Source organism: Armigeres subalbatus, chromosome 1 (assembly GCF_024139115.2).
Source record: "Armigeres subalbatus isolate Guangzhou_Male chromosome 1, GZ_Asu_2, whole genome shotgun sequence".
NCBI classification, from domain to species: Eukaryota; Metazoa; Arthropoda; class Insecta; order Diptera; family Culicidae; genus Armigeres; species Armigeres subalbatus.
In genome coordinates this window covers 46,024,460-46,051,479 of record NC_085139.1, presented here as the reverse complement: position 1 = coordinate 46,051,479, position 27,020 = coordinate 46,024,460, and positions in this window count along the sequence as shown.

Below are 27,020 nucleotides of genomic sequence, written 5' to 3'. Positions count from 1 at the left end.
ACAATGAGGAAGAGGTAGAAAGGAAGAAGGAATAAGGAAAAGGAGGAAGAAGTATGAGTGAAGAAGAAAGCAGGAAGATGGAAGAAGCGAGAAGGGAGAAGAGAAAAGGAAGGAAGAAGAAGCGTGAAGGAAGAAGAAAGAAGGAAGTAGGGAGAAGGAAAAAGGAAGAAGGAAGAAGGAAGAAGGAGGAAGGAAGAAGGAAAAATGAAGAAAGAAAATGAAAAAAGGAAAAAGGAAGAAGGAAGAAGGAATAAGGAAGAAGAAGAAGGAAGAATGAAGAATGAAGAAAGAAGAAGAAAGAAGGAAGAAGGAAGAAAGAATAAGGAAGAAGGAAACAATAAGAAGGAAGAAGGAAATAGGAAGAAGGAAGAAGGATGGAGGCAAAAGGAAGAAGGAAGAAGGTAGAAGAAGAAGGAAGAATGAAGAATGAAGAAAGAAGAAGAAAGAAAGAAGAAGAAAGAAGGAAGAAGAAAGAAATAATAAGGAAGAAGGAAACATTAAGAAAGAAGAAGGAAATAGGAAGAAGGAAGAAGGATGGAGGCAAAAGGAAGAAGGAAGAAGGAGGAAGAAAGATGGAAGAAGAAAGAAGGAAGAAGGAAGTAGGAAGAAGGAAGAAGGAAGAAGGAAGAAGGAAGAAGGAAGGATTAAGAAGGAATAAGGAAGAAGTAAGAATGAAGAAGGGAGAAGGAAGAAGAAAGAATGAAGAAGGAAGAAGGAAAAAAGCAAAAAATGAAAGAAGGAAGAAGGAAGGTGCAAGATGGGAGAAGGAAGAATGGGTAAGGTGCAGAAAGAACGTCTCATTTCACTTCTGGCTCCTTTTTGCTAATTCAGCCTAATGGCCATTCGGCTTAATGGCTGTTCGGCCTAATGACCTTCGGCCTAATGGCCTGACACGTTCCGGAAGACTCTGGGGGACCCGGGCTAGCGGCCATAAATGGTCTAGAATCTTTCGTTTATTTTTAAGGCTCATTTGCCGTGAGGCGTTACGGAGCCGAAATCGAGTTTAACAATACATTTCTTGATTTTTATACATAGTGTTAGTTTTGGGGAACCGAAAGACTCGCGGTTTGGTCGAGGTTAGGGAATACAATAGTACAATAGGAAAGGAAAGAATTTTAGGGTACTTAAGTAATAACGATGCTGATGTTTACAAAGTTGCGATGTTTCACAACTTCAAGATAATTATTAGGATTATCAATTCAATAATTTTAAAAGCATGTCTGTAGGAGATTGCGACTGGTAGAATGGATATTTTGACGTTGGCTTTCTCAGTCTAATTGAATTAAGACGGCTAGTTTGGCATAGCCCGACGTTTCGGTCCCGTGTATTGGACCTTTTTCAAGGGATAACTAGAAACATTAAACATTTTATAACATGGAAACATTAACATGAACATTTGTTTAAACATACGCTGTCGGCCGACTCTTGTTACATACGGAATGAATGTCTTAACTGGGTAGTTGGAGCTTCTTGTAGTTGCCTAATATTACATTTTTAAAATTGACGATCATCAGAACATTACTTAACATTATACAAACATGTGAAGAAACTTACGTTACACATTTGATATTAAAAATTAATTAGAAGACAATATTCACTGCACATAGACACAACGCATACACAACTTGACGGTACTAAACGGTAGGTTTAAAAATTGAAGACAGATGGAGTTATATCCATCATGGCGATTGTTGGGTTTGGCCGATGGTATCAGTGATAGTATTACGGGTAGTATGGCGGGATTGTTTTCTACACATAAGTGTTGTCTTCACTGTGTGTAGAATACCAGCGTATGTGGTGTTGAGGTTGTCAACGTCTGTACGATAATTTACCGTATGTGGCGTGTTTTGGATGTGGCACATCTCTAACACTGGCAAGGCAGTTGGTCGTAATGTGCGATCAACTGTTTTGGTGCCTTCTAGATCAAACGTGTGTTCTGTGTCTATCATGTGTTGTACAAGGGCTGTGTTTGCTTGTATTACATCAAGATTGAGTGTGTTCGTTTGTGTCTCTATTAGTTTGTTTACATTTGACCTATGCCCACTCAGCCTCTTTTTTAATTGATTCGTGGTCATGCCTACATACAAATTATCGCAGTCTATGCATGGTATGCTGTATATTACGTTATGCTGGTCTAACGGCGAAACCGGGTCTTTTACCGGCTTTAAGAGTGTTTTTTTTTTTTTTTTTTAACTAATTTTATTTGCTAATTATCTAATACATGCATTCATCTCTTAGACTAGGTGTTCCGTGTTTTCTTAACACTATCATCCTTATTTGCTATGTTATATTTTTAGTTATTAATAATACATTTCAATTGCCTCTGGCAGTTACAATTTTTCCTCTGGTTGAGTTGAACCATGTAGGAATTACAATGTTTTCTACTTAAACTAAACTTAACCTAATTTATACTAAGGGTACAAGGAGCTAATCGTTGCAATAGAAGATTGCAACGATTTTTGTCTGAAATTGGAAATTATTTTGTTGGACATTTGTTGCAATGTCTCAATATTAGAAATTCTATGAAGTTCATTGGTTCTATACCACGGAGGCAACTTCAGAATCATTTTCAAAATTTTATTTTGAATCCTCTGGAGTGCCTTCTTTCTGGTATTGCAGCAACTAGTCCATATTGGCACAGCATACAACATGGCAGGTCTAAAAATTTGTTTGTAAATCAGAAGTTTGTTCTTAAGACAAAGTTTTGATTTTCTGTTTATAAGTGGATATAGACACTTAATATATTTGTTACATTTGGCTTGAAAGCCTTCAATGTGATTTTTAAAAGTTAATTTTTGATCTAGCAGAAGTCCTAAATATTTAGCTTCGCTAGACCAATTAATTGGAACCCCATTCATAGTGACAGTATGTCTGCTAGAAGGTTTCAAATAAGAAGCTCTCGGCTTATGTGGGAAAATTATAAGCTGAGTTTTGGAAGCATTCGGGGAAATTTTCCATTTTTGCAAGTAAGTGGAGAAAATATCCAAACTTTTTTGCAATCTACTACAAATGGCACGAAGGCTTCGCCCTTTGGTTGAGAGACCTGTGTCATCTGCAAACAAAGATTTTTGACACCCTGGTGGTAAATCAGGTAAGTCAGAAGTAAAAATGTTATACAATATGGGCCCTAGTATGCTGCCTTGGAGGACACCAGCCCTTACAGGTAATCTATCAGATTTAGAATTCTGATAGTTTACCTGCAGTGAGCGATCTGATAAATAATTTTGGATCAGTTTAATAATGTACAGAGGAAAATTAAAATTCATCAATTTTACAATCAAACCTTCATGCCAAACACTGTCAAATGCTTTCTCTATATCAAGAAGAGTAACTTTAGTCGAATATCCTTCAGATTTGTTGAGTCGAATAAGGTTCGTAACTTTTAATAACTGCTGAGTGGTTGAATGCCCATGGCGAAAACCAAATTGCTCATCAGCAAAAATAGAATTGTCATTAATATGAACCATCATTCTATTTAAAATAATCTTTTCAAACAGTTTGCTTATTGAAGAAAGCAAACTGATTGGGCGATAACTAGAAGCCTCAGCTGGATTTTTGTCCGGCTTCAAAATTGGAACAACTTTGGCGTTTTTCCATTTATCTGGGAAGTATGCCAATTGAAAACATTTGTTAAATAAATTAACCAAAAAGGATAAAGAGCTCTCAGGAAGCTTTTTGATAAGTATGTAGAAAATACCATCATCACCCGGGGCTTTCATATTTTTAAATTTTCTAGTAATAGATCTCACTTCATCCAAATTAGTTCCCAACGAAGGGTCAAAAACATTCTCTTGACTGAGAATGTCTTCGAAGCTCCGTGTAACCTGATCCTCAATTGGACTAGTGAGACCTAGACTAAAATTATGGGCACTCTCGAACTGCTGAGCAAGTTTTTGAGCCTTTTCGCCATTTGTTAATAAAATTTTATTTCCCTCTTTAAGCGCTGGAATTGGCTTTTGAGGTTTTTAAGAATTTTGTTAATTTCCAAAAGGGTTTCGAACTGGGATCCAACTTCGAGACATTATTCTCAAAGTTGGTATTTCTCAGAATAGCGAAACGTTTTTAATTTCATTTGCAAATCTCGCCAAATAACTTTCAACGCGGGATCGCGAGTTCTTTGGTATTGCCTTCGCCTCACATTTTTAAGACGGATCAGTAGCTGAAGATCGTCGTCAATAATAATGGAGTTGAATTTAATTTCACATTTCGGAATTGCAATGCCTCTGGCTTCGACAATTAAATTTGTCAAAGATACGAGAGCATTATCAATATCACTTTTGGTATCGAGAGGAATATCAACATCAAAATTCCTATCGATATACGTTTTATATAAATCCCAATCAGCCCTATGATAATTGAAAGTAGAGCTGATTGGATTATATTCTTGTGAGATTTCAAATGTCACAGGAAGGTGATCAGAGTCAAAGTCAGCATGAGTTACCAATTGGCCACACAGCTGACTTGAATCCGTTAAAACCAAATCAATTGTCGAAGGATTTCGAGTGGATGAAAAACAAGTTGGGCCATTGGGATATTGAATAGTATAATATCCCGCAGAACAATCTTCAAATAAAATGTTGCCGTTGGAATTGCTTTGAGCATTATTCCATGAACGGTGTTTGGCATTGAAGTCACCAATTACGAAGCATTTTGATTTGTTGCGAGTCAGAATTTGAAGATCAGCTTTCAACAAATTCTTTTGCTGCCCATTGCATTGAAAAGGTAAATAGGCTGCAATGAAGGAAAATTGTCCAAAATTTGTTTCAACAGAAACTCCCAAGGTTTCAAAAACTTTGGTTTCAAACGAAGAAAATAATTTATGTTTGATACGTCTATTAATGACAATGGCGACCCCACCACAGGCGCTGTCAAGACGATCATTTCTGTAGATAAAATAATTTGGATCTCGTTTAATGGAGAGTCCTGGTTTTAAATAGGTTTCAGTTATAATGGCAATATGCACATTATGAACTGTTAGGAAGTTGAATAATTCATCTTCCTTACCCTTTAGAGAGCGGGCATTCCAATTTAGAACTTTCACACAATTATTTAGATCCATTAAAACGGAGTCCGATAACAATTTTTGTGTGTGTACTTTATACCAACCTGAACAGCTTCAGGAATGGTATTTGCTTTGAACATTGCATCAATCATGTGATGCAATTGTTCAGTTAAAAAATCAAAATCGGAAGCAGTAATGCTACCTGAATCGGCATGACCACTATTTTCCGTTGGGACATGGGTATAAACCTCATTTTGAGAAGAGAAATTTTGTCTACCAGCAGCGATGTTTGCATACGTAGGTACATTCGAAAAATTGGAATTTACTGAAGTGCTTGCTACCCGTTGACGAGCGGCAAAATTTGTTTGTGAATTGTGGTGGGTATGAATTGCTCGACCGGTAACCGGTTTCGAAATTTGAGCGTTTGAAAAATGTCTACCCGTCGAATCTGGGATCTGATTGGAATTTCCCGTCATCAATTTTACACGGGAATTCAAAACTTTTTTGCGTGAAGGGCACTCCCAGAAATTGGATTTATGATTGCCCCCACAATTTGCGCACTTAAATTTATTGGAATCTTCTCTCACAGGACATGCGCCCTTGGCGTGGGAGGTTCCACCACAAATCATGCATTTAGCATCCATGTGACAATGTTTGGTTCCATGACCCCACTTCTGGCACTTACGGCACTGGGTGGGGTTTTGGAAATTTCCCCCAGGCCTGCGGAAATGTTCCCATGTAACACGGACATGGGACATAATGCAGGCCTTTTCCAAACTTTTCATATTATTTAGTTCACTTTTGTTAAAACTGAACTAAATAAAATTCTTGAGAAATGCCCCTTTGGAAAGTTCCAGAGTGGGATTTCTTTTTCATCTTAATTACTTGGACTGGCGCAAATCCAAGTAATTGAGAAATTTCAATTTTAATCTCATCCAGTGATTTATCATCACTGGGGAGACCTTTCAAGACGACTTTGAACAATCGCTCAGTTTTGTCGTCGTATGTGAAGAATTTATGGCGCTTCTCAGTTAAATAGTGAAGAAGACGATCGTCAAAGGATCCCGGCAAAACGCGGCAGTCACCCTTCCTAGCAATCTGAAATGAAACCTTGATCCCCTGAAGGTTACTCAAAATCTCATTCCGGAAGCCAGAAAACTCGGCAACAGATACCACAATTGGCGGAATCCTTGGCTTTTTCGCATGAATCGAATCACCTGGGCTAGAGGTATATTCGATTTGCTTAATTTCATCATTAATCAAATCGAACTGATTGCTCAGTTCGATTGGAGAAGAATTATTTCCGATATTAGAGTTAGAAGGAATATCTGAATTCTCCAGCTTCCTTCTATTTTTTCCGCGCTTGGGCAGGACGGTCTTGAAACCTTGTTTCTTTGAAGGAAGTGGAGAATTCAGAGACTCCCCCTTCCTCTTGTTTTTATTAATGCTCATTGCTGAGCGTGGAGACGTCACCTTCTAAGAGGTTTTTTCCCAGAACGGTGTCCCTGCAGGATTACCACCGCTTGTCGGAATTTTACTTCCACAAACGGGTCCAACGTAAAACGAAGGCACGGGTCCTTGCAAAGATCGTAACGGGATCAGTGGGTACAAATAGCGCTAAGAAGCACCGTTGAAATTAAAATAGCTTCGGGTAGTATTAAAAACTTCCTTCCGCAAAGAGAGAAAGAACCGCACAGCACGAAAGCACGATGCGGTCTGATTAAGAGTGTTTTGATGTTCTGTGTTGTTCTCGTTGCTATTTTTATGAGTGGAAAATCTCTTCTAAGGATGGCTATAATCGATGGTGTTAGAATTTGGATATTGGGTATTGATCTGTATGTTAATGTTGAGGGCAGGCTTGGCATTTACTCGCACAATGAGCTCAATGAGCAAAAAAAAGTTCATCAAAAATGAGCAACAAAACATCACGGACATGATCAAAACATAAAAAACCCAGATTAATCCACCTAGCAGTGATTATGCCTTTCTCGTGCATTATAAAATATATTGAAAAAATCACTTTAAAAAGGTCAAAAAAGCTCTTTGGGTGAATAGATCACATTTTCTCGATCATTTTTAATATTTTTGCCTTGCCACCATTCAAAAACAATTGTTTTTTGATTTTTTTTCCAAGGGGGACCTGTGGGAAAAAACAATGATCTTTCAATAATTCCGAAAAGCAATGATCGGGCCCATTTTCAATAGCAAACAATTCCCTGTCGAATGCAACTTGTTGCGAGTAAATCGGATAATTCTAAGTTCTAAAACGTGTGTCTACTAAATTTGTACACATACACATACATACACAAAAAAAAACAGACGTCACCTCAGTTTGTCGAGCTGGGTAGATCGGTATATAACACTATGGGTCTCCGGGCCTTCTATCAAAAGTTTTTTTGGAGCAATCATATAGCCTTTCGGTACAACTTTGTTGTACGAGAAAGAAAAAAATGCATATGTTACAAATATGCGATCGTGGGTAAATAGTACAATAATTAGCGCAGCGGCACGTTTTAAAAAATACATTATAAAATACAATATGGATTAACTGTCCAGACAGCGCGTCTACAATTGTTTTAGGGCCGATTCCCACGTAGTGTTTTTTTCACCAATGTAATATCAAAGTTCAATAAAACTAGTTGTATGTCATACATTGATTTTGCATACCTTTGTGTAATAATTGTACAAGTACATTTGTAAAAATTAACAACACAATTCACATAAATATCAATGGAAAAAAGCCGCATAATATGGAAATAATGAGGTGTATGAAAACGAACGTTATGTTCAAATCACCCATATGCCCAAACTACACCATCATTCCACCCAAACCACCCAACCCAATAAGCAGTTAGCCTCAATGACACGCCTCTTCTTTCCTTCCAAAGCAGGAAAAAAATGGCAGCAAACGTAACGAGCGCACGAGATGCGATTTTTATTTCCAACGATGAAATTTTTACAACTGTGTTGATGCGAGCGGATAAAGTCATCGGCTTCGGTCTCTATAGACGAATCCAAGTAAAAATAAGAAGAAGACACACGACGGTGTTAACTTTGACAGATCCTACAGCTCAGCATAGGGAGATCATTTTAAAATGCTTATAATAAATTCTAGACAAAATGTAATTAAAATCTGATTGATGTATGATACGGAAAAAGTTCCGAACTGTATGATAGATACATTTTTGGAAAAAAATAAAAAAATTGAGATAAGCTTCCAGATATGTAATTCAGAACTTTTTCCGTACCGTACATCAATCAGATTTTAATTACAATTAGTCTAGAATTTATTATAAGCATTTTAAAATGATCTCCCTATGCTGAGCTGTAGGATCTGTCAAAGTTAACACCGTCGTGTGTCTTCTTCTTATTTTTACTTGGATTCGTCTATAGCGCGTGTGTTAGTTTTCGTGTTCCACATTTGAAGCTTTGGAAAGCTTTGCTTGAGAGGTTAGCATCATCAATAAAGCACGAAAGAAGCAACACAAACTTTAATGCTGTCAGTATACACGGTGCGAAATTTATTCATTGAATGTGGAAATGCTACACACTTAATTTGTTTTACTCAATATTGTGCGGTTACTTGCTGAGTTTTTTTTACTTTATTAAACTGTTTTTTTTTAATCTACAGATTATATTCAACACCATACTTGCTAAATGGACACGGTCGGTTAAAGTGGCTGGTCCTTAAATAAAGTGTTCGTGAAAGTAGTCGTTAGATTATTCGCTGTTGGTTTGAGCGAGACAGAGTATATGACAAAAAAAATCAACCAGCAACTTGCGGTTTTTGGTTCGAAATGAACGTTTGTCAGCAATGGAATAATCCATCTAGATTTTCTACTAGATGGCGTTTTGCTGTACTATAAATCTCGCATAACTTTTCAAAAGGCCTAAGTAACATTTTTTAATGAATTAATTTGAGTACTGCAATGACATGAAAACTATTGATTGCAGTATTCCAATTAAATCATAAAAAAATGTTACTTAGGTGTTTCTGAAAAGTTAAGCGAGAATTCATGAAAAAATGTTACTTAGGTCCTTTTGAAAAGTTATGCGAGAAATGTAATAGAAATGCATGAAGCCAAATAGGACTTTTTGGGAACTTGCAAGTGTTCTTATTGTTAAGTTGACTTTTTGTCAATTTATTGGTCAATACTTAAAAGGTGCTGTAAAAAGAAAAGTGCATACTTAGGTTTTCCAAATCTGATGCAGACTATCTTTTGAAAAGGGTCAAACTTGTTTTTACTGATTTTTTCAAATGGATATAATCGATAAACGACGCTTCCTACAAAAAAGTGTTGTATGGGTGACTGTCGCAAAATCATTCAAACTTTCTAATAAAACTTTTTTAAAAACTCTAAATAGAACCCTACACTAAAAAAATCAATTTAAAAAAATAAAAGTCAATTTGCAAAAAAACGCTCTTTTTGATTTGGAAGAAATTTTGTCACAAGATAGGTGATTATATTCCCTACCAACCGTCCATACATCGCAAGCCGGGCACTTTTAAGGGAAAAAAGTTTTTCTAACAAAAACTTTTTCTTGACGGAATTGATTTTTTCAGTGTCTTTAAGGGGTGGATTTAACATATGTATACATATATACTCATATTAAGTATTCCTGTACAGTCAGGCAGAGTACAATGTTTTGGTCGTAACTGGTCGCAACTAAAGAAGCTAATAATGGCATATAATATTTTTTTGAAGATATAAACCCCTTTAATATTACTCTTAATTAAAAACAAACTATATTTAGTGACTAAATTAGACAATGTATCATAAAAATAGATTTGCTTGGGGTTCTATAACGATGGCTTTCATTGGTTTAGTTTCAGATAAAAATACACTGAAAATAATTCCGACACGAAAAAGTTTTTGTTAGAAAAACTTTTTTTCCTTATGGACGATTTTCCTGCGATGAATGGACGGTTGGTAGGGAACATAATCACCTATCTTGAGACAAAATTTCATTTAAATAAAAAAGAGCATTTTTTCGCAAATCGACTTTAAAATTTTTAAACTGATTTTTTTCAGTGTAGGGCTCAATTTGGATTGTTTCCGATATTTTCACTAGAAATTTTGACTGATTTTGCGATGGTCACCCATACAACACTTTTTGTGGGATGCGTCGTTTTTCTATTATATCCATTTGAAAATATTAGCAAAAAAAATTTCAGCTCTTTTCAAAGGATAGTCTAGATTAAATTTGGAAAAACATTTTTGTTTTCATTTCGGATCATCTGGTGATTTTTCATTTCTCATTTTTCATTTCTTACTTCTTACTTTTCACTCCTCACTTCGCACTTCTCACGTCTCACTTTTCACTTCTCACTGCTCACATCGGCCCATAGGGGAAAGAAATGGCAGAAATGACGCTTAACTTTTAAAAAGAACGTATGTCACCTTTTTTTCATGAATTAATTTGTGTACCGCAATCAAAAGCTATCATATTGGTCTGTTGATCGCAATATTAAAATTCATTCATGAAAATATGTTTCTTAGGTCATTTTGAAAAAATAAACTAGAATTTTCAGTGTATACATGAAATCTTAAAATAGGTACTTTTTAACTCATTAATGGGTTTCTATGTTTCTTTGTGAAGTTTTTTTTTCTTCCGTGTAAGCTGTGTATTCTATGCTGTCAGTGTGCCGGTTTCGAATAAATTGTGTCTTGGGAGAACATAACCTAGAAAATCGATAGCTTATTTGTTACGAAATAATGATGTCTCATAACTCTTTGAATATTTACTATTTTTTGAGCCGTGCCATCATTATGAAATTCAATAGCGAACAAGAAGAAAACATTCCCCATCGAATGCAACTTGTTGTAGCAAAATCGATTCAGGTTTAGTACTAGAAAAATTGTCTAATGTTTCAATGTGCACACACATACGCACACACACACACACGGACACACACACGGACAGACAGACATTTGCTCAGTTTGTCGAGCTGAATCGAATGGTATATAATACTATGGGTCTACAAGCGCTCTATAAAAAGTACATTTTGGGAGTGAAATGAAAGCCTTTCAGGTACAACTTTGTTGTACGAGAAAGGCAAAAAGATGCTCTTCGTTGTGGGAAAAATGAGGAGCGGCTCTCTTTGAGAGAAACTGTTTGTCTCAATGTGTCTTTTTGAAGAGCATCATTTTTGTTGTTCTTTTCAACTGAACGTACAGAAAAATGAAAGCACACTTCTGTCGTACCATCGCTACCAGCACAACAGCCTCGCACATTCGTACCTTTATGAGACCAGCATGAGAATAAAAACCGCATATAGCATCCATGAACGGGTAGAAAAGAACACCATTTTATGTTTACATTAATTATTTACTGCTTCTAAGTAACAGGCAGCTTGATGTAGCCAATTCTACATTTATCTGGTTAGCAATTACAATTTGAATTGCAAAGAGATTATTGACGAAATTATCTTATACTAGGCGAACCTGCCCGATCTCGCGCGGGTTTTATTTGTGTATGTCAATCATTTAGTAGATTGAGGCGTCGCACTCTAGATCGATTTCAGTTCGAGCTTGATGGCTTTCTTTTGAAACCGTTGCATTTAAACAACTTCTCAGCTTTCCCCGGCAAATTGATCAACTATTAGTATGTACAAACACAAGCAAGCACTTGCAAGACGATTCTATTAGTGAGAAAATATTGCAAATTAGTCAATCCGTTCGTGAGTTATATTGCCTCAAAGGAAACGCAAACTCATTTTAATATAAAGACTAGTTGAACCTGCCCGATCTTGCTCGGGTTGTTTTTATTTCAACCTAACTGTCAATCGATTAGTTGATTAAGGCGTCGCCCTCTAGATCGATTTCCGTTCAAGCTGATAGATTTCTTCAGAACTCACAATAACAAAAGATATTTTAGTTACTAGATAAAGATTGTCGCTGTCGTCGCTGTCCGGAACATCTTTTGCTGGCGAGGATAGGGGAGCTAAATGTCAAAGAAGGAAAATCCATACGATTTGACAGGTATGTACCACACATGTTTCGGACAGCAGAACAAAGGGAACAGTAGCGACAATCTTTATCTAGTAACTAAAATATCTTTTACAATAACGTACTATTTTTACATTTGTTCAACTTTGCCATATATACATACATATAAAGACAGCTGACCTCAAAACGTATCGATTAGTAAGGAAATCTTGCAAATCGGTCCATCCGTTCGTGAGTTGCCTCAAAGGAATTACAAACTCATTTTTATATAGATAGATGAAGATGATGATGAACGCGTGAGACCCAAAATCCGCATAAAAAAGAAGCCTCATATCAAACTGCATGAAAAGCGACTCCAGTGCCTACCGTTTTGACCAATTAATACAGGATTTGTTCGACTGCTTCAATTTTGAATGGAAATTATTAAGTTCTTTTAATGTCTTACGTGTAAAAACTAAATGGAACAGTCCTAAACACGCATTATGACAGTGATTGAATTGTTTACTAAACAAACACGATAAATACAATAACCTACTGGCTACCGTTAGATTAGCCAACTAATTATCATACATTTATTCGCCACCACCAATTCCATCCGTCGGAAAGAGCCTCAAAGATACTCAATGAGCAACTTTTTCCTCACCTCATTGAGTCAAACCATTTTATCAAACCAGTTATCATTGAGAAATGAATATATTTCGGAGCTACCCGAAAAAGGGAGAAACGCAAAAGTACAAAAGAGAAGAGCAAATATTCGTGTGTCGAGAGCAGTGAGCATTTTTTTTCTTCTCCTGATTCGCTCTGAGGAGCATTCCATCCCTGGTTGAGGGTGCATTCTGTGCTGGAGATTCACGGATCGGGTGGATCGGCGGTGTTGTTGTTTGGATTGTCGATGACGGTGCTGTGGCTGGTGGTGGTACTTGCAGTGGTGGCGGTTGGTCTTGAGGTTCAGTTGGTGTTGGCGCTGGCAGTGGTGGTGATGATGTTGGCAGTGGGTGGTGACCATGATGTTGATGTCCTGTGATGAGTTCTGTTTTGATTCTGTTCATCAGTCTGTTGATTAGTGCGGATGGGTAGTCGTTGCGTCGTAGGTTTTGGAAAATCACATGCTTCTGTTGTTCTATAGGTGTATCGGTTGTTAGTTGCATTACTCGTTTGATGAAATTGGAAGCAACATTCAATTTCATGTTGGTCGGATGGAAGGAGTTGTAGTTGAGCAAGCGTCCAGATGATATTGGTTTCGAATACCAAACAGGTCGGAGGGTGTGATCTTCTTTGCGGATGATTATAATCGATATCCATAATATCCAAATTCTAACACCATCGATTATAGCCATCCTTAGAAGAGATTTTCCACTCATAAAAATAGCAACGAGAACAACACAGAACATCAAAACACTCTTAAAGCCGGTAAAAGACCCGGTTTCGCCGTTAGACCAGCATAACGTAGTATACAGCATACCATGCATAGACTGCGATAATTTGTATATAGGCATGACCACGAATCAATTAAAAAAGAGGCTGACTGGGCATAGGTCAAATGTAAACAAACTAATAGAGACACAAACGAACACACTCAATCTTGATGTAATACAAGCAAACACAGCCCTTGTACAACACATGATAGACACAGAACACACGTTTGATCTAGAAGGCACCAAAACAGTTGATCGCACATTACGACCAACTGCCTTGCCAGTGTTAGAGATGTGCCACATCCAAAACACGCCACATACGGTAAATTATCGTACAGACGTTGACAACCTCAACACCACATACGCTGGTATTCTACACACAGTGAAGACAACACTTATGTGTAGAAAACAATCCCGCCATACTACCCGTAATACTATCACTGATACCATCGGCCAAACCCAACAATCGCCATGATGGATATAACTCCATCTGTCTTCAATTTTTAAACCTACCGTTTAGTACCGTCAAGTTGTGTATGCGTTGTGTCTATGTGCAGTGAATATTGTCTTCTAATTAATTTTTAATATCAAATGTGTAACGTAAGTTTCTTCACATGTTTGTATAATGTTAAGTAATGTTCTGATGATCGTCAATTTTAAAAATGTAATATTAGGCAACTACAAGAAGCTCCAACTACCCAGTTAAGACATTCATTCCGTATGTAACAAGAGTCGGCCGACAGCGTATGTTTAAACAAATGTTCATGTTAATGTTTCCATGTTATAAAATGTTTAATGTTTCTAGTTATCCCTTGAAAAAGGTCCAATACACGGGACCGAAACGTCGGGCTATGCCAAACTAGCCGTCTTAATTAAATTAGACTGAGAAAGCCAACGTCAAAATAACAGCATGTCTTTATTCATTTCACAACTGCAATCATTTCTTTCTCTGACTTTTTATTATTTAGTTTTACCCAGACTATCGAACCCATCGCTAGTTGACGGATCTGTCATACCAGATGCACCATCCATATGGAGTGTTTCGTTGAAAGGGTCAACGCTTGTAACGTCTGCCGCTACATTCACCTCTCCGTAATACTGATCCACTCCAGCAGGATTACCTGCAGGAATTATGTTGAGTACTGCAAGCTTGACAACAGGACGTCGTAGAACCCCAGTAACGGTTTGAACATTCACTTTGTCGTATTCGCCCGTCTTTTCCGGGGATAACCTTTGGAACCTTCCCACGAGGTCATTGATTCCGTTTCGGCTCCCCTACGATGGAGACCAAATCTCCTTCCTGAATTAGCTGGGTCACCGCGTCAGCACCGGAAGGTCGGATCCATCTGTACCAAAACTGATTCAGAACATAACGACACAAATTCCAACTATTCTGCAGCGCCTTACCTTCTGTAGTTGGAACTTTCTCCGGCTGTTTGACCCCATTCTAATTTAGAAGAATGAAAAGATTAGGAGTCAATGATCCGATCTATCCAAGGGCACGGACATCAACGGTCTCGAGTTGATCATTGTCTCCGCATCACACAAAATCGTGTGAAAAACTTCTTCAGATGGCGCGAGAATGGTTGACCGACTCCATTGCAATTTTTACCGCTCTGACCATCCTTTCCCACGCACCACTCATGTGCGGAGAGGACGGCGGAATGAAGTACCATCTCGTATTTGCATCCGTGAAAGATTCCGCCAGCTCAAGATTCATTGCCGCTGTTTGTTGTGCCAGCTCTCGACTTGCACCGACGAAATTTGTTCCATGATCAGTGTAGATTTGTGTTGGGGCACCTCGACAAGAAATGAATCAACGCGACGCAACGATAGTTTACAGATTCTGTAGATAGGAAGCTGTTACTACCAAATGCATCACCCTTATGACCAAGCAAGTGAAGAGCGCCACCCAGCGCTTCACTTGACTTTGGCCAATCTTGATCATATATGGACCGAGGTAGTCGATACCGACCAGCGAAAATGGACGAGCAAACGGAGTTACCCGCACTTCGAGTAATGGATTCATTCTGGGTACGACAGGTTAAGCTTTATATATTGTGCACCACTGACACTTTTTTGCCACTTTGCGTACTAGCTACCGAAGAGTAGAAATGTGGTACCGTCGTCGGGGGTGACAATGGGTCAAATGGGGGTGACAAAGGGTCACTGTTTCAACTACTTAGAATGCTTGTAGAATGGATTAAATGTGTCTGAGGGCAAGAAGACTAAAATATAAGAGACCTTTTTGAACGATTTTGCTCTACGACCTCCAGGCTGCCGGTGAGAGTGATGACCCATTCTCACCCCCCAGACCCATTGTCACCCCCGATGGTGGTACCGCTGACGTACTTCATTGACCACAGTTTCACTGTTATGAAAACTCATATGTGAATATGTACGTTATGTGGAAGATATTGTTTTGGAAAATGTATTGAAGGTAACCACTTTCCCTTCGATGGGACTCGACCCTACAGTGTGCTAGATTGGTGTTCTAACCAACTAAGCTACGAAGGACCTCCGTCGGCCTTCGCAACCTAGCGGCTACAGAGCTCGAGATTCCCAAATTGGACGAATAGTCAAATCACTCGCGATCCATTTTCTCAAGCCAATACTTCCACACGTGTAAGTTATTTGCCAGTCGGTCGGGTCTGAGCTTGACGACCGACTGGCAAATAGCTGTGTGTCTCTGAACACACTCCTTTTGATTTGGCGGCTGCATCCCAAATAATACGCACCTTCCCATGTTTATGTGGATTAGTTACCACACCAAGATGGAATATCTTTCTCAGCTTAAAATGATGATTTCATGCATACCACCACCTAGTGGCAAAATTCTAAACTAATCAATGTCTAAAGTCAAAGCACACGCCTTCCTGCACAAGAGGTGAAATTGAAAATGGACAGAATTTTCAGAGGTAAATGACACAGGGATGAAAATTCACTGATTTTACAAAAACCCCTCCCCGCGCGGTGCCTGCCCACCTATGGTCAATCTTAGGTAACATTCTGAAAGATGAATAAATTATCGTTCGATAGATAACAAAACATCTGAAATAATAATTTCAATTTGGGGTCAATATGACCCTAGAGCAGCGGTCCTCAATCTTTTTCTTGGGTGGTACCCCTTCGCACGTTTGCATTATTTGGGATACCCGTATTTTTTTTGGCTGTAGATGAGAATAAATGTAACTCATGAGATATATGAAAAATGGAACTGGAAATTGACGGAATATATGACTCATCATAAAGTTGGCTAAAATTTTGGGCTTGAGGCTTTTGAAAGGCGGCTTTCGAGCCACTTAAAAGGAGGCTTCTAAGCATCTTGATACGACGCCTCTAAGTCCCCTGAACATAGGCCTCCAAACCCCTAGAAAAATGAGTTCCAAGCCCCTTGAAGAGAGATTTCCGAGCATCTTGGAAGAATGCTTCTGGGCCTCTTAAAAGAACGATTTCGAGCATTTTGAATGAATGCTCCTGGTTATATTAAAATGAGGCTTCCGGGAGGAGGCTTCCAGGCCTCTTGTGAGGAGGCTCCCGGGCCTCTTGAAAGGAGGCTCCCGGCCCTCTCGAAAGAAGGCTCCTGGCCCCCTTGAAAGGAGGCTCCCGGCCCTCTTGAAAGGAGGCTCCCCGGCCTCTTGGAAGGAGGCTCCCGGGCCTCTTGAAAGGAGGCTCCCAGGCGTCTTGAAAGGAGGCTCCCGGGCCTCTCGAAAGGAATCTCCCGGGCCTCTCGAAAGGAGTCTCCCGGGCCTCTCGAGAGGACCCAAGCAGCACAATCCAGACGGATTTAGTTGCAGCAACTCAAATGTGACTAAATTTGATTGCATATGGGCTACAGAAACTTTTGTACAACATGTGTGCTGCTCGGGGAGGCTCCCGAGCCTCTTGAAAGGAGGCTCCCGGGCCTCTTAAAGGAGGCTCCCGGGCCTCTTGAAAGGAGGCTCCCAGGCCTCTTGAAAGGAGGCTCCCGGGCCTCTCGAAAGGAGGCTCCCGGGCCTCTCGAAAGGAGGCTCCCGGGCCTCTCGAAAGGAGTCTCCCGGGCCTCTCGAAAGGAGGCTCCCGAGCCTCTTGAAAGGATGATCCCGGGCCTCTTAAAGGAGGCTCCCGGGCCTCTTGAAAGGAGGCTCCCGGGCCTCTTGAAAGGAGGCTCCCAGGCCTCTTGAAAGGAGGCTCCCGGGCCTCTCGAAAGGAGGCTCCCGGGCCTCTCGAAAGGAGGCTCCCGGGCCTCTCGAAAGGAGTCTCCCGGGCCTCTCGAAAGGAGGCTCCCGAGCCTCTTGAAAGGATGATCCCGGGCCTCTTAAAGGAGGCTCCCGGGCCTCTTGAAAGGAGGCTCCCGGGCCTCTTGAAAGGAGGCTCCCGGGCCTCTTGAAAGGAGGCTCCCGGGCCTCTTGAAAGGAGGCTCCCGGGCCTCTTGAAAGGAGGCTCCCGGGCCTCTTGAAAGGAGGCTCCCGGGCCTCTTGAAAGGAGGCTCCCGGGCCTCTTGAAAGGAGGCTCCCGGGCCTCTTGAAAGGAGGCTCCCGGGCCTCTTGGAAGGAGGCTTCCGGGCCTCTTGGAAGGAGGCTCCCGGGCCTCTTGGAAGGAGGCTCCCGGGCCTCTTGGAAGGAGGCTCCCGGGCCTCTTGGAAGGAGGCTCCCGGGCCTCTTGGAAGGAGGCTCCCGGGCCTCTTGGAAGGAGGCTCCCGGGCCTCTTGGAAGGAGGCTCCCGGGCCTCTTGGAAGGAGGCTCCCGGGCCTCTTGGAAGGAGGCTCCCGGGCCTCTTGGAAGGAGGCTCCCGGGCTTCTTGGAAGGAGGCTCCCGGGCTTCTTGGAAGGAGGCTCCCGGGCCTCTTGGAAGGAGGCTCCCGGGCCTCTTGGAAGGAGGCTCCCGGGCCTCTTGAAAGGAGGCTCCCGGGCCTCTTGAAAGGAGGCTCCCGGGCCTCTTGAAAGGAGGCTCCCGGGCCTCTTGAAAGGAGGCTCCCGGGCCTCTTGAAAGGAGGCTCCCGGCCCTCTTGAAGGAGGCTTCCGAGCCTCTTGAAAGGAGGCTCCCGGTCCCTATTGAAAGGAGGCTCCCGGGCCTCTTGAAAGGAGGCTCCCGGGCCTCTTGAAAGGAGGCTCCCGGCCCTCTTGAAGGGAGGCTCCCAGCCCTCTTGAAAGAAGTCTCCGGGCCTCTTGAAAGGAGGCTCCGGGCCTCTTGAAAGGAGGCTCCGGGGCTCTTGGAAGGGGGCTCCCGGGCGCTTGAAAGGAGGCTCCCGGGCCTCTTGAAAGGAGGCTCCCGGGCCTCTTGAAAGGAGGCTCCCGGGCCTCTTGAAAGGAGGCTCCCGGGCCTCTTGAAAGGAGGCTCCCGGGCCTCTTGAAAGGAGGCTCCCGGGCCTCTTGAAAGGAGGCTTCCGGGCCTCTTGAAAGGAGGCTCCCGGGCCTCTTGAAAGGAGGCTCCCGGGCCTCTTGAAAGGAGGCTCCCGGGCCTCTTGAAATGAGGCTCCCGGGCCTCTTGAAAGGAGACTCCCGGGCCTCTTGAAAGGAGGCTCCCGGGCCTCTTGAAAGAAGGCTCCCGGGCCTCTTGAAAGGAGGCTCCCGGGCCTCTTGGAAGAAGGCTCCCGAGCCTCTTGAAAGAAGGCTCCCGAGCCTCTTGAAAAGAGGCTCCCGGGCCTCTTGAAAGGAGGCTCCCGGGCCTCTTGAAAGGAGGCTCCCGGGCCTCTTGAAAGAAGGCTCCCGAGCCTCTTGAAAGGAGGCTCCCGGGCCTCTTGAAAGGAGGCTCCCGGGCCTCCCGAAAGGAGTCTCCCGGGCCCCTCGAATGTAGGCTCCCGAGCCTCTTGAAAGGAGGCTCCCGAGCCTCTTGAAAGAAGGCTCCCGAGCCTCTTGAAAAGAGGCTCCCGGGCCTCTTGAAAAGAGGCTCCCGGGCCTCTTGAAAGGAGACTCCCGGGACCGGTGAATGAAGGTTTTCGGTCCTATTGAAAGGATGCTTTCGGTCCTATTGGAAGGAGGCTTTCGGTCCTATTGGAAGGAGGCTTCCGGGCCTTTTGTATGGAGGCTTCCGAACCACTTTAAAAGCGGTTTTCGAGCTTTTTGAAAGTAGGCTTACCAGCCTCTAGAAAGTAGGTTTCCGAACCTCTTGAAAGGAGGCTTCCGAGTCTCTAGTAAGAAGGCTTCCAGGCTTCTCAAAATGGGACTTTCAAGCCTCTTGGAAGGGAGTTTACGGGTCTATTGAAAGGACCCAAGCAGCACAAATTGTTTCACTAACATTTCACTGTATTGCAACTATTCGGAAATAAACAATCTTTGCGTATGTGCCATCAAAAATAACTCTCTTGCAATCTAGAAAGCGCAAGAGGTGGAGCCTACGGAAACTTCCTTCGATTGCAGTAAAATTGCAATAATGTTGCAAAATACTACAGCGGAAAAAAATAAAATAAAAATATAAAACTGGATTCGATTTAAAGATCTTGTGATTGATAGTCCTTCACTCTACCACAGCACCATTCAACACTTCGAAGGGATTGCATATTGACTCACCATAAAAACCATACGATCATGAAGTTTTGTACTCTGGTTTCCTGTTACTTGATTGCACCATCCCAAGAAAAAAAATGTGTGTTGTCAAAACGTTGAACGATGCTAAATTAAACATGAAGACACATTCAACCTATCTGCAACTTAATTTAAACAAACAAATAAATTTTGAAAGATGCATTGAAGTTACATGGTAAAAAATATGCAACTTAATGATTTTGTTTCGTGTTTGCAACATGAAGTGCAGTATTTCTTGTTTGTTTGTTTCCAAATGTCGAACACGTTCTGCATTGCAATTTTAATGAAACATTGATCACAATTCGAACGTTTTTGACATCTTGATGCAACTTGTTCGTGCTTTGATGTTTTTCCAATGCCTTTAATGAAACTGAATAGAAACAAGGTGCTTCTAGGAAGATGTTGCGTGTGCTACTTAGGGAGGCCTCTGAGCCTCTTGAAAGTAGGTTTCTAAACCTTTGGAAAGGAGGCTTACAATCCTCTTGAAAGGAATACTCCGAGGTTAAAAACAATTATGTCTCACCCCCCCTCGTTTTTATTGTACAAACATAATATATTTGAGGGGGCAACAAAAATAAATTCGGACAATTTTGAGGATTTTCAAATCATTCTTTAACAAATCCGAGGAGTTTTATTGATTTTTTCCATTTTATTATTATTTTTTTTTATCTCCCCCTTGACTTTTCGAAGAACAGTAGGACATAATTTGAATTAAATATTTGTAACGGCCTATTGCCGAAAATCAGCTAACAAATATCATTTTTGCCGGAATATCAGTTATTTATTTTGCTGGCGCACGGCTGTGCGGATTTTTGCCGAGCTGCAGAAATAAAAACTAAGTGTGTAGCTTTTCAGGGCTTTTAGGGCTGCGAAATGGTGAGTTGACATCCGGGAAGGGGCGCCTAACATAGCTCTGGTCCTCACAAGTTCCAATACTCACGCTTCCACGGGTCTTCCGATGACAATTGACCGCCCGCTAAGGGTTGCGTACTTAGCTGGTAGTGCAGCTCTGGGCACTGTTTTCCTTCTGACATCAGCTAGAGTGAGAGGGTGCGTACTGTGGGGTCTGCCTAGGATGTGGTGGGGTTCGACAGTGGGCTCTGTTGAACTTCAAAAAAAGCTGCATGTGTCCCCAAGCAGGCCCTATCAAAGCGACCGTGTGCCGCTCAAAGCGCACTAGCCTAGTCCTGGTGTTGGGTGGGACTTTAAACAAATATGACCCGACTGATCGAGCGTCTGTCCACCAAGGAGGTGCGGCTCCAACAGCGTCTGTTCTGGCATCCAGCGGCTGAGTATGAAATGCTATTCCCCGGAAGCTATACCTAAGATGGCAGCCCCATCCCGGTGGATAGGGAACCTTGGGCCAACAACCTACTGTTCCCGAAACATCAATTTGTTCGAGAATCCGATAATGAAAGAATACGGACTGATTTTACGGCGACGACTCTTAGCGCGAAACAACGGACACGAATAGGAACATGGAACGTTTTAACCCTAGCCCAGCAGGGTAAATTGGCACAACTTGCCAATGAGGCACGCCGCATGAAGCTTGAAATCCTGGGACTGAGTGAAGTCCGTTGGCCAAACTTTGGAGAACACAGAACGCCGTAGGGACAAGTTCTGCTATACTCTGGTTTACGAGGTGAACACGCTCCCCGGCATCGCGGAGTTGGCTTCCTACTAAGCGCTCAGGCACACTCTGCGCTTATGAAGTGGGAACCTATAAGTGAAAGGATAATCGTTGCCAGATTTAGAACACGGGTCCGAAACCTTACTATAATCCAATGTTATGCGCCAACCGATGCTGCCGATCTGCAAGACAAAGAGAACTTCTACAGTCAACTCAATGCCGTCGTAGATAGAATTCCGAAGGGTGATATCAAGATCTGTTTGGGCGACTTCAATGCGAAGATCGGATCCGACAACTCGAACCATGAGCGCATTATGGGACGCCATGGTCTCGGAGAAATGAGCGAAAACGGAGAGCTGTTCGCAGAATTTTGTGGTAATAACGACATGGTGATCGGGGATCGCTCTTCCCTCATCGACCGGTTCACAAGGTCACGTGGGTCTCCCGTGACGGCTTTACAGAAAATCAAATCGACCACATCTGCATCAGCCGAAAATGGAAACGGAGCCTTCTTGATGTACGGAATAAACGTAGTGCCGATATCGCGTCTGATCATCACCTCCTCATCGGCGAAATACGCCTGCGCATTGCGCGGATTCGTCGGCAAGAGGAAAAAGTTGGACGACGATTCAACACACGCCGACTGGAAGATGCCACGGTGAAACGGTCCTTCGTTGAAGAACTGGAGACGCGTGCTGCAGATATTCCGGAAGGTGGCAGCGTGGAAGACCAATGGACCGCCATCAAGAATGCCTTCATCACCACCAGCGAGAACAATCTGGGCGAACTACGCACCCAGAGAAAACAATGGATCACCGATGAGACCTGGAGAAAGATAGAGGAGCGAAGAGAAGCCAAAGCCGCGATAGAGCGATCGAAAACCAGAGGAGCCAAAGTCTTAGCCCGTCAACGATACGCGGCTCTTGAGAAGGAAGTAAAACGCTCATGTCGACGGGACAAGCGAGCGTGGGCAGACTCTCTGGCCGACGAAGGAGAGAGAGCCGCCGCAACCGGGGACATTCGCCTCCTCTACGATATCTCACGACGCTTAAGCGGGGCGAAGATGAATGCAACGATGCCTGTGAAAGACGCGAATGATCAGTTATTAACCGACCCAACTGACCAGCTGAAACGCTGGTTCGAGCACTTCGAACAACTTTTTCAAGTGCCAGCCAGGCCATCACCACCTCGGCATGACCTGCCTAGGATCCGACGTATAACACGCGTCAATACCGAAGCTCCATCACTGCTAGAGATTCAAACAGCCATCCAAAGCATGAAATCGAATAAAGCCCCAGAGATGCTCAAAGCTGACCCCATGACATCCGCTCAACTACTGCATCGTTTATTTCGTAATATCTGGGACACCGCAACTTTCCCGGTCGACTGGATGCAAGGTATCTTAGTGAAGGTGCCCAAAAAGGGTGACCTGACTGTATGCGATAACTGGCGAGGCATTATGTTGCTGTGTACCGTTCTCAAAGTTCTGTGCAAAATTATCCTAGCCCGGATTCAGGAGAAGATCGATGCGACTCTCCGGCGGCAGCAAGCCGGATTCCGTGCCGGAAGATCCTGTGTGGACCATATTGTCACGCTCCGCATCATTTTGGAGCAGGTCAACGAATTCCAAGAGTCCCTTTACTTGGTATTCATTGACTACGAAAAGCTTTCGACCGTCTCAATCACGAGAATATGTGGGGCGCCCTGAGACGCAAGGGGGTTCCTGAGAAAATCATCGGCCTCATCGAAGCACAGTACGAGGCCTTTTCGTGTAGAGTGCTGCACAATGGGGTCCTGTCCGACCCTATCCGGGTCGTAGCTGGTGTGAGGCAAGGATGTATTCTATCACCGTTACTGTTCCTCATCGTAATCGATGAGCTTCTGGTAGATGCGATTGACCGTGAACCAAACCGCGGGCTGTTATGGCAGCCTATAACCATGGAGCACCTAAACGACTTCGAATTGGCGGATGACGTTGCACTACTCGCGCAACGGCGCTCTGATATGCAGAGTAAGCTCAACGGCCTTGCCGATCGCTCCTCCTCGGCAGGTTTAGTCATCAACGTCAACAAAACCAAATCGTTGGATGTAAACACGGTGACTCCTTCCAGTTTCACAGTAGCCGGGCAACCAGTGGAGAATGTTGAAAGCTTCCAATATCTTGGTAGCCAAATGGCGTCAGACGGCGGTACCAAGATCGACATAGGCGCACGGATCAAGAAAGCAAGGGCTGCCTTTGCGAGTTTAAGAAATATCTGGAAAAACAGGCAGATAAGTGAACGCACCAAAATACGAATTTTCAACTCTAACGTGAAATCTGTTAAGAAAATTATTTTGAGCTTTTTAGTGGAATGTTTTCACCTGTCATAAGACGAGTTTATACCATCCCATTGAATTCCACCACTTAATTGTATCTTGACAGATACGTATTTCGACCTCAAAGGTAAGGCCGTCTTCAGTGTCTCGTACTTGACTCGACTTGAAGAAAATGATCGCAGCTTACACTATTTATACTATGCGTAGGTATAATAATTTATCTAGGTACTTATCTTACTACGGTGCTTATTTCTACTCGCTTGATGCGCTTAATGCTTAGGTATGAACTTGAAGAGCCAGGAGCTACCATTTCCCTGATCTTTATTCAACAACCGCGTTTGTACCTGTCGGTAGATTTCCAAGCTCTCAGCAACATCAAGTTTCCACGGAGAAGAGACATTTCTTAAAATTTTAATGTTTGATGTCGTAATTGAATGATTTTCCTGATATACATGTTCAGCTACCTTAGACCTAAACTCATAATTTAATCCCTTATCAGTTTCCCTCTTAGCCTTACTTACTTCTGCAATATGTTCTTTGAACCTTACATCTAACGATCTTTTGTTTGACCTACATATACTTTATCACACTGTGAACAATTAATTTGATAAACCCCGGCCTTATTTAACATTTCTACTCTATCCTTTGTGGAGCCCAACAGTGTCTTCAGTTGATTGCTTCTGCTGGAGAATACTAAATCGATGCCGAATTTCCTCAGTCGATGGCGTAGCTGGTGGGTGATGTGTCGATCATAGGGAACCGATACCCTCTTCAGTGGTTCATCGATCGGTGTCAGTGTTGTCAGTTCGTTTTTCCGTAGGTTCCTCTGCTTCTTGTTGATGATTGCTTGTATTGTTCTTTCCTTGTATCCGTTTATCCTCGCTGTTTCCAAGATGTGTTGTAGCTCCTTCGTTTTTCCTTCTTCGCTCAGGGGAATCGTCTGCATCCTGTGGATCATGTGATGAAAAGCTGCCATTTTGTGCTGATACGAATGATTTGATGTGTATGGGATGACTCTCATGGTGTTGGTGGGCTTCCTGTAGATTTCGAAGTCTAATGTTGCATTTGTTCCCTTGATAACCAGTAGATCCAAGAAAGGTAATTTACCTTCCTTTTCCTCCTCGTGGGTGAATTTGATGTCTTTATGCACGTTGTTTATCGCTTCCAAAATCCTGGGTAGATCTTTCCGGTTGATAATGCTGAAAATGTCGTCCACGTATCTCCACCTTCTCGGGTAGTACTCCTTGTTCCTCTAGGCTGTCCTCCAAATTCGCCATGAATAATTCGCACAAAAACGGTGATAGCGGATTTCCCATAGGTGCACCCTTCGTTTGTTTGTAGAAGCTTCCACGGAATGTAAAGTAGTTCTCGTTCATACATAATCTTGCAAGCTTGAGATACATCTTTACTTTTCCTCGCCATGCTGCATCCGTCCGTTGTTCTAGTAGCCAATCCTCCAAAAGGTTCAAAGCATCCTTCACTGGAACGCTTGGGAACAATGCCGCTACGTCGAATGATACCATGATGTCCTCTTCTCCGATGTTTCCTGATTCCAATATCCTCTTGGTGAACTCCTGGGTGTTTACAACTGATCTGCTGGGGAACGGCTTCGGCATACTCTGGAACTCCTTGACTAACCACTTGGCCAAGTTTTGTGTAGGGGATCCCACTGATGAAACTATTTCTCGCATCTCTGTACCTGGCTTATGTATCTTTGGTAGTCCTTTGATCCTTGGTAAATTATTATACCTACGCATAGTATAAATAGTGTAAGCTGCGATCATTTTCTTCAAGTCGAGTCAAGTACGAGACACTGAAGACGGCCTTACCTTTGAGGTCGAAATACGTATCTGTCAAGATACAATTAAGTGGTGGAATTCAATGGGATGGTATAAACTCGTCTTATGACAGGTGAAATCTGTGCTATTATACGCTAGCGAAACATGATGTGTATCAGTGGAGAACACTCAACGGCTGCAGGTGTTCATTAACAGATGCCTGCGGTATATAATTCGGGCCTGGTGGCCTCACAACTGGATCTCAAACAACGAGCTCCATCGTCGTTGTCACCAGAGGCCGATAACAACAGAAATTCGGGATCGGAAGTGGGGCTGGGTCGGCCACACTCTACGTAGGGGCGGAAACGAAATCTGTAAGCAAGCATTGGACTGGAACCCAGCGGGACATCGCAGCAGAGGCAGACCCAGAGGCTCATGGCGGCGAAGCCTCAATAAAGAAATAAAAGAAGTCGACCGAAATCTAACCTGGCAACAGGTTAAAGCGATAGCCGGGCATCGCTCAGGATGGAGATCTTTCAAGTCGGCCCTTTGCACCACCGGAGGTGTACAGGATCCATAAGTAAGTAAGTAAGTTTTCAGAAGAAAAAAAAATACCTTTATGTCTCTCAAATGGAGGCTTCCAAACGTTGTAGACTCTAAATTTCAGTTCAGAAGCATATTCTCAACATATCATTCAACATTTTGTTTCAATCAGGTAGATTACATAGGGGGAATGACGGCTTTGGCAGGTTTTGTTCTATTATTAGCAGGGGGTTTTTTATGACTGACTACGCTCAAATTTGGCCTAATCATTCGTTGCATATCAAAGAATATTGTGGCCAAATTTCATAAAATTCGGGCGACAAAAACCCCCCTGCCAATAATAGAACAAAACCTGCCAAAGCCGTCTTTCCCCCTAGAAGATTTTTAAAATGTGTTCGTTCGTCGTCCAGTCCTTTTGATCATTTGTCCCACAGCCTTTCATCCTCTGTGCAAAGACAAAATTATGAAATAAAAAAATTATAAATATAGGGGAAAAGACGGCTTGGCAGGTTTTGTTCTATTATTGTCAGGGGGGTTTTTGTTGACCAATTTTTATGAAATTTGGCCACAACATTCTTTGATATGCAAAGAATGTTCAGGCCAAATTTCAGCATAATTGGTTATAGAAAACCCCCTGCCAATAATAGAACAAAACCTGCCAAAACCGTCATTCCCCCTATATAAACTTCATCAACAAGTTTTTATTAAAAACTAGTCGACCCGGCAGACGTTGTCCTGCATAGTAGGCGAAAATGTGCTTTGTAACTGTGTGTGAGAAATTCCCATAAGAGTCTTTATTGCAGTTTTCCACGATTTACTCAACTTTACCTATGATTTTCACATGAGGAAATACTATATAAACCCGTCGGAAACTATAACGATTT